Consider the following 9,243-nt stretch of genomic DNA (forward strand, 5'->3'; position numbering starts at 1 on the left):
GTTTAATATGAAAATATAATTCAACCTTTTACTACAATTATCTTTCTTTCAGAAGGAAATTGTGTTTGAAATTTCTAATTCAAATAAGACTCATCCCACACTCTTTAAACTACTATATTAATGATTTTTATTCCCCTGTATTTCCACAAGCAAAACTAAACTCACAAACTTGTGTTTTCTAGGGTCATATTGCCTTTGATTTGGAAAATAAAAAATTTAATTCTATTGTAATTGTAAGTTATGACTCTATCCACTGTCATAACTTGCCATTTATTCAAGTACAATTTAATACTTATTAGTTTACTTTACATAATACATATTTGCCATCCAAATTCAATACTCATCCCCCCAAAATTAGTTTGAACCATTATGTTTATCAATATGTAAGGACAGTTTAAAATATACTAAAACAGTGAAACAGTACCATGTATAAGGTCCTTCCCTTTTTTTTTTTTGGCTCATTGGGATTTTATAGTAGAATATCACAAAACCTGTGTTCTCATCAAAATGAAACAAAAAAAACTGTGATTTATTTTAACTTAATAGTGTCAGCTTTTAAAAAAATCCATTTTTTTTAGTTTCTGCTGTCCCATCTAATATAAAATGCTACTGACTATGTAATTGGCCCAGCTCTTTTTCAGGAATTTAAGAAGAGATTATTTTTAACAAAGGGAAAATTTTCAAAAGTAGGCCATATTGCCTTAATCCTGTATTTACTTTTTTCCTGGATGCAGACTGAATCTGAGTAAACACAGAAGCAATGCAGACACTTGTTCTGTGATTCACAGTCCAGACTCAGAGCTGGCACAGATTTAAGGAATGTACATCATTCTTGTCCAAACAAGTGTCTGGTATTTATCCGGGCTAATTTTTTCTTCTTTTTTTTTATGTGAGAAGAATTCAATAAATAATACATTTTCTTTTCACTCCCCAGTGTAGTAGTTAGAAGTTCATTTGAATTGTAGTCATTCAGTTTGCTTTATTTCTTGACTTGGTGGGCTTAATATTCCTGACAGGCTTTGAAAACATAGCCGAATGAATTTATGAATGAAAATTGCCAAATTCTAATTCTAGCTCTTATGTTGTTTTTCACAAACTTTAGAATAAAATCAATCTCAAGTTCCTTAACTTTTTCCTTAACAAGTTCCTTATTTTCAAATCCCAGAGAAATACTGAATGCTCTGGCAAACATATACTGGCATATCAAATGTTGCCAAAATTTTGAGCATGATTTTTTAGGAGTTGCAAATAAAGTATGAAAATAGTTGTAAAAATTATATTTCTCTACTATTAATGTAAGTGAACAGATTGTTATGATTTACATTTGTAAGTTGGATAAATTATTTGGAGAAATAAATAAAACTGTCTTTTAAAAATATTTTATAGTTTTTTTCTTATTTTCATGGAAAAGACAAATTTTCTTGAGTTTTAGCATAAATTTTTAAATCTAACACAAAACTGGGCTTTTTGTCTCTGCACACCTCCCTGCTGTCTCCAGAACCAAATATAGCACAATATGAAATGTACAAAACAATGTAGAGAACTTTTTTCTCTAGTAATTTTAAATAATTTTTATGAAAGTCTCACAAGCACCCTAAAATATTAAAAATTTATTCTATTAAAAAAACAAATACACAACAAACAGATTTTCATACAGGCTCTGTGGGAGCAGGAGGAAAGCTAGAATCTCTGCAGTTTAATGTTAAAGATGATGTAAAAAAATAAAACATATGTATGCATTCATTATCTCTTCACTGTGAGAAATATTGTGGATGATTTGCAAATTTTAAAATATTTTTAGTGCATCTCTCCCCAGTTTCATATGTTGAAGCCTTAAGTGTGACTGTATTTGGAATAGGGCCCGTAGGGAAGTAATTAAGGTTAAGTAAAGTCAGTAAGAGTGGGGCCCTAATCTAAAAGCAAGATTTCTGTCCTTGTCTGCACACACAGAGTAAAGAGGCCACGTGAGGACATGGCGAGAAGGTAGTTGGCACCTATAACTCAGTAAGAAAAGTCTCACCAGAAACCAAACCTGATAAAATCTTGATCTTGGACTTTTAGCATCTAGAACTCTGAGGGAGTAAATTTCTGTTGTTTGAGCCACCCAATCTGTGGTATTTTGTTATGGCAGCCTGAGTAGACTAACACATTTGTCCATAAAGTTGGTATTGAAGGTTTTCAAATTTTCTCAGGGATCAATTGATACTGATGAGCTATGTTGGGAGTTAAGCTTTTGGGGAGGGATTTGAAGGAGTAGCCAAATTCATACTAGAATTATGCATAGATATCAAGGTCAGTTGAAGGTAAGGACACAGTGTGTTGATAATTTGTCTAATTCTATGAAATGTTTTATTATAACATTTGAAAAACCATAAATTGTATTTATACTATCTACTGCCTCTATTTAATAACCTACAACAGACTTTATTATTATAATCACCATTCTGAAGGCATCTTATGTACCACTCACTGACACATAAATTTTAGAATTTTTAAAAATATTACATCAAGTCTTTAATATAGGCATTATTAACCCATTTGGCAGATGATAAGATTGAAGCTCAAAATGCTAAGTGTTTTTTTTCAATAGCATGCAGTTGGAGAAAATCTATTTTGAACCACAGTGGGTCCCCAAAGCCAGCATTCTAATTTATTATGATATATTTTTTAAAAGACAAATTTACAAGAAAGTCCTAATATGATTCAGATTGTATATACTGAATATCTGAAACTATTTTCATTCCTATTTTTACTTTAATTTTCATTTGTTTTCTAGAGAATCTATAAATGTTCTCTTGCAAATTATATACAAGTTTGGGTTCATTTTGTCAAAAGGACCTTGGTCTATACATGGTCCTGATATTGCCACTAAGAATCAAAGAAACATCAGGCAATTTTGCATTCTTAGTACAATTCTGTCAAAAAGTTTCATCTAACCACACATCATAATGAAGTAGAAAGAGCTAGCAGTGGCAAGAAGAAACAACTGATCACATGGGATGCAGCCAATGAAAAGCTGCCAAGTGGTGTAGTGTTAGTGGTCAGATGATTAATGACTATATTCACTGGAGTTTTTTGCATTAACAAGAAAGAGTTTGATAAAGTGCATTACCTATTTTACTTTATTTTTATTTGAATTTTAAAAATAAAATAAATTATAAAAGCTTTGGAGGTAGTTTTTGTTTCTACATTCCCTTAGTTTCTCATAGAAATTAGTGGAATCTGTTTATAAGTCACTATCCCAAGTAACTCTAAGATGTTGCTGGATTTAGTTATAATACCACATCCCAAATAGCTCCTCTCATTTTTCTTACTGATTTTTTATGTTTCTGAGTTGGATCTCTGTTCTTATTCTTTTCCATCAGTTTGAAGGAAAAGAAACTAAGTTCCAATTTTGGCTGTCAACAACTGAAAAAAAGGAATTTGAGGTCCTGGATTAAAGAGGTGTTTCCATATATTTTAATAGATTATTATGCTTGTGTAGGACAGAACAAAAGGAAGAAAAATAGGATTATACAAGCATTAGAAAACAAAATTTACATAATACTAATGATGCTACATCATTTTATAAATAAAGTTTCAATAAAGGTAACAAAGAAATATTTACCTCCTTTCAAGGGAAGTACTACTTAGCAGCCTACATGGCCTATGATCAAGTGCTTTACACACTAGATTACCAAGTTTGCATGATAAAGGCAGAGAGGTAGTGTGTTCTGATTAATGCCCGCATGTGTATACATGTAAATGTATATATTTGTGATTTTATGTGTATATGAAAATATATGTCATCATTTTTAACAGCAGAGACAAAATGGAACAAAAAATGTGATAGAAAGAACACATTAAAAATAAGTAAAATCAACAATTTGATTTCTTATTATCAGAATGCACTCCACACATACACAGATGATGATAATAGACAATCAGATAGGGAGTAGATGATAGATAGATAGATAGATAGATAGATAGATAGATAGATAGATAGATATAAATAGATATTCTATAAATTTAAACCAACCCTTGAACAATCCCTTAATTATATTATTATTAAAAATATACTTAGTCATTTAGGTTGGTTACTATGCCAGAGGAAAAGCAATTCAGCTGTCTACTAAATCCATCACCTGATTGTGAACATTTTGAGTCAAAAAGCAGTCAGAAATGATGTGAGAAGATAGTATTATACACATAGTACAAGGCTTAAAAATTAATGAAAGATCAACTGTTCAAATGGAAAACTGAGCACATATCTGTGGGAGGAAGTAATGCTTCAGACAGATATTTCATGTGAGGTAATTGAAGATTTCCCTGTGTGACCTAAATCTATCTGATACGTTTTCACATTTGAAAATTTCTTTTATATTTTATATATTTCTTTTTTATCTTTGTCCTTATTGTAGATTTTTAAAAAAATATGTCTTTATTGAATTTAGAGTAGATAAGAGAGGGAGAGAAACATCCATCGATGGGCTTCCTCTTGCATACCCCCTACTGGGAATCAAATCAATCCCACAACTTGGGCCTGTGCACTGACCAGGAATCCAAACTGCGACCTTTTGGTGCCTGGGACAATATTTAACTAACTGAGCCACACTAGCTACGGCCCTTATTGTAGTTGTGTAAAGATACATACATTTATTTTTTTCAATGCAGTTTTCTCAATGCAATGATTTTATTGTCTATATATGAATTTAATTTGACAGCATAGAGAAAGGGCAAATTAAATAAAAATGCCTGTCATAGTTTGCTCCAATCTCGTTTTGCACACACACACACACACACACACACACACAAAAGAATATTGTGGGTTGGAGTTTTTAAATTATTTGTCTAAGTTAACACAGTTAGTGAATAGCGAAGCCAGGAGTCAAGCCCAGGAACCGTGGCTCCTTGAATCCATGCTCTTGATCACTTCTTTCTAGAAAAAAATGAAGACTTTAGAGAAAACAAAATGCTAGAGATAATTATTGAAATATGATTAAAAAGATTTTAGTTTGAATAAAAGATTCTAGGCTGAGGGATTGGTATATCTATCTATATAATGGAGTAATATGCTAATTAACTGGGACTCAGTAAAGGTCACGACCACTTAGCAGGCAGCGGGGATGCGGGCAGGGCCACAGTGGCCAGGGACAGGAGCCTATGGTGCCTCCTCTGGAGTTGGGGAGCTAATGACGGACTGGCTCTGCTCCTCCTCCAACAGCCCTCTCCAGCAGGCATGGGGGTGCTGAGACCCAGATCCACAGCTTCACAGAGACCGACTCTACCAGGCCGCCAGGAGGCCATGTGGCTGGGCTGCAGGGTGCCCGTTCAAGACGTGACACAGAGAGGAGGTGCGGGAGGAAATCCAGAGAACGGGATGTGGGGGTTCAAGACTCAGTTCCTTTGGGCTTTGTCCTTCTTGGCCTTGGTCCTTTTCTTTCCAGCCTGGAGCGCAAGCACTGCAGGACAGAGGGATGGATGAAGGGCGAATGTGGAAGGAAGGAGGTGACCCAGGTGAGGGTGGAGACCTAGCAGCAGTGCGAGGCCCGGCTGCAGGGCCGCCTGAGCTGGGGCTCCAGGGCAAGTGCCACGGCTTCGGGGAAGCTGCTGGCCAGGGGGTGGGAGGCCCAAGGGGCGCCGAGGCGGTTGTACCAGAGGGGGCTCGGGCAGGACAGGGAGCCGGCGGGCAGGGATCTGCCTCGCCCGCGGAGAGCGAGGTTCTGCAGTGGCCCCAACATGCATGTCGCCCCAGCCAGAAACAAGGTGGAAGGACGCTGGACGGACCCGCAGCCCTGAGGAGGGGGTTGAGGGGCGGCACCCGACTGCTGCAGTTAAGAGAAGCTCCTGGTGCAAACCCGGCCTCACCCAGCACCCTGTGCACTTGACAGGCAGCGACTCCTGCTCCGGACTTGGCCCAAAAGCAAGCCCTTGCCTATCCTGTCCCAGGGCGCACACTGGCATGGTGAGTGCGAAGCCTACCACCTGCTCCGGAGAAGGGGGGCAGTAAAGAATGGGGGCGGGAGGCGGGGGAGAGGAAAGAATGTGGAGCATCTGCAATGAAGAGGTGCTTGAGAATGAGGCTCCGAAGCCTGATGGGGAGGTTTTTTTCTGTTTGCCCAGTGGCTGGCCCTTAGGAAGGGCGGAGAGCATGGCTGTGACCGCTCCATGCGCGCTGAATCAACTTCCCCACCAACTGAAATTGGCCTCAGTTTCCTGGTCTGTAAAATGGATTAAGTGTGTCCCAGTGTCTTTGCTGAGCTTTGAGGACCAATTGAGATACTATATAAAGAAAATGAGGGCTTCCTCTTGCCAGGCGTCCTTGTGGGAGTGACATCGTCTTTAACCCTGCGTGGCAAATCCCTGGCGCACCCCCGTGATGCCCAGGGAAGACAGGGCGACCTGGAAGTCCAACTACTTCCTTGAGATCATCCAACTTCTGGACGATTATCCAAAAGGCTTCATTGTGGGAGCAGCCAATGTGGGCTCCAAGCAGGGGCAGCAGATCCGCATGTCCCTCCGCGGGAAGGCTGGGGTGCTGATAGGCAAGAACACCATGATGCTCAAGGCCATCCGAGGACATCTGGGAAACAGCCCAGCTCTGGAGAAACTGCTGCCTCATACCGGGGGAATGTGGGCTTTGTGTTCACCAAGGAGGACCTCACTGAGATCAGGGACACGCTGCTGGCCAATAAGGTGCCAGCTGCTGCCCGTGCTGGTGCCATTGTCCAGTGTGAAGTCACTGTGCCAGTCCAGAATACTGGTCTGGGGCCAGAGAAGACCTCCTTCTTCAGGCTTTAGGCATCATTACTAACATCTCCAGGGGCACCACTGAAATCCTGAGTGATGCACAGCTGATTAAGACTGGAGACAAAGTGGGAGCCAGAGAAGCCACCTGCTGAACATGCTGAACATCCCCCCTTCTCCTTTGGGCTGATCATCCAGCAGGTGTTTGACAATGGCAGCATATACAACCAGGAAGTGCTTGACATCACAGAGGAAACTCTGTATTCCCGCTTCCTAGAGGGTGTCGCAATGTTGCCAGCGTATGCCTTCAGATTGGTTACCCAACTGTTGCATCAGTACCCCATTCTATCATTCTATCATCAATGGTACAAGCGAATTCTGGCTTTGTCTGTGGAGACTGATTACACCTTCTCACTTGCTGAAAAGGTCAAGGCCTTCTTGGCTGAACCATCTGCTTTTGTGGCTGCTGCCCCTGTGGCCGCCACCACCACTGCTGCTCCTGCTGCTGCTGCAGCCCCAGCCAAGGTTGAAGCAAAGGAAGAGTTGGAGGAGTCGAATGAGGATATGGGATTTAGTCTGTTTGATTAATTACCAAAAAGCAACCAGCTCAGCCAGCTCTATTTGAGAAACAAGGAAATAAAGGTTACTTCTCAGAAGAAGAAGAAGAAGAAGAAGAAGAAGAAGAAGAAGAAGAAGAAGAAGAAGAAGAAGAAAAAGAAGAAGAAGAAGAAAAAGAGAAAAAAAAAGGAAAGAAGGGAAGAAGAGAAGAGAAGAGAAGAGAAGAGAAGAGAAGAGAAGAGAAGAGAAGAGAAGAAAAGGAAAGAAAAGAAAATGAAGTAAGAAGTGAGAAAGAAAAGGAGGGGCAAGCAACAAAAATGAAAGATTGGAAGGAACCTGTAAACTATTGTCACTAAAATAGGTAATACAGTCAATAGAGTTGTAATGATGGTATGATGCCAGGTGGGTACTGGAAATATTGGGGAACACTTTGTACAGTATATGATTGTCTAACCACTATTCTGTAACTAATATAAAACCTGAAACTAATACAAAAATAATATTGAATGTGAAGAAATGAAAATAGAAATGAAATTTTTATAAATTTCAAAGTTTAAATAAAGGCTGTAAAGGAAGGAAGGGGGAGAATAAAAATAGTGTCTTTCATTTTACCACTTTATTGTCTTTTCAGTATATGAAAAAGACAGTTGTCTTTATATGGTGCTTTTATACTTTTCTAAGTCATTATTTCATTTGATGTTCAGGGCAACTTAAAGACAAGATAATTATTCTCTCCACTATTCAAAGAAAGGACATCTTGGTGCCTGGCCCCAATGATTCAATCGTCAATCCCTTATTGTAAAGCAGTGTTAGTGAAATTTTCTGTGAAGGGTCATATCTATCCTAATAAAAGCCTTGGGGGCGATCAGGCCAGCAAGGGAGGGCAGTTGGGGGCAATCAGGATGGCAGGGGAGTGGTTAGGCATCAATCAGGCTGGCAGGGCAGCAGTTAGAGGGCAATCAGGCAGGCAGGCAGGCAAGTGAGCAGTTAGGAGCCAGTGGTCCCAGATTGTGAGAGGGATGTCCAACTGCTGGTTCAGGGATTGGGCCTAAACTGGCAGTCGGACATCCCCCAAGGGAGTCCCAGATTGGAAAGGGTGCAGGGTGGGCTGAGGGACACCCCCCCCCCGTGCACAAATTTCGTTCACCGGACCACTAGTATATTTATAAACTACTTGAGAGTTCTGGGAAATGATCAAAACTCCAAATAGTTTACTAGTACCAGGTTATAGAATAAGCAGAAGAGAGAAGCATGAGATGCTGCTGAAAATAGTAGTAGCTAGAAATGGTGTATCATGGGCCATAATAAATAGCTAAAAATTCAGTTTTTAGGTAGTAAGCAATAACTGAATAGTTGAGAGTGGAGAGAATAGGAGGCCAACAGTTTAAGGACCACTTTATTAACTTAGGACAGGTATAGGCAATCTTTTTTATTACAAGGCCAGATAGTAAATATTTTAAGATTTGTAATAAAAGAGCCAAAATTCAGGATGTTATGTTAACCCTTGATCTTAGGGATGAAGCTAAATGCCTGAAATAAGGTAACAGTTGCTGGAGAGGTAGATGTAATTGTAGCAAAGACTCAGACTGGATTCAGAATATATTAGTAGCCCGAGTTTTAACATTTTGTGATTGATTGGGTATAGAGCTTGGGTAAGAAAGAAGATCTGCAATGCCTCTGAGGTTTCCTGTCATGTGAGGTACTACTCCTCTCCTCCACCCACCTACATGCATGCACACACATACACACATACACACTTGAAACAAAAGATTTCAGAAGGTGGTAAAGTTAGTTTTCATTGGTTTATCTTTGACATTTGTAGAAGTTTCTCAAGTACTTTTGAAATACCTCTCTTCTGTAATGGCCTCAGTGATGTTTGGTTTTCTGTCAAACTCTGACACTTAACATATGTGTAGTTTAAAATACATACCACCAAGGTCCCTTCCATATTTACTTAAT

The 9,243-nt window shown here is 39.2% G+C and overlaps 1 pseudogene; it reads left to right on the plus strand.

Annotated features, from left to right (window-relative positions):
* Positions 1–6,346: 6,346 nt before the first annotated feature.
* LOC118676597 lies at positions 6,347–7,314 on the plus strand (annotated as a pseudogene).
* Positions 7,315–9,243: the final 1,929 nt, after the last annotated feature.

This window comes from Myotis myotis, unplaced genomic scaffold (genome assembly GCF_014108235.1).
Source record: "Myotis myotis isolate mMyoMyo1 unplaced genomic scaffold, mMyoMyo1.p scaffold_m19_p_2, whole genome shotgun sequence".
Classification (NCBI taxonomy): domain Eukaryota; kingdom Metazoa; phylum Chordata; class Mammalia; order Chiroptera; family Vespertilionidae; genus Myotis; species Myotis myotis.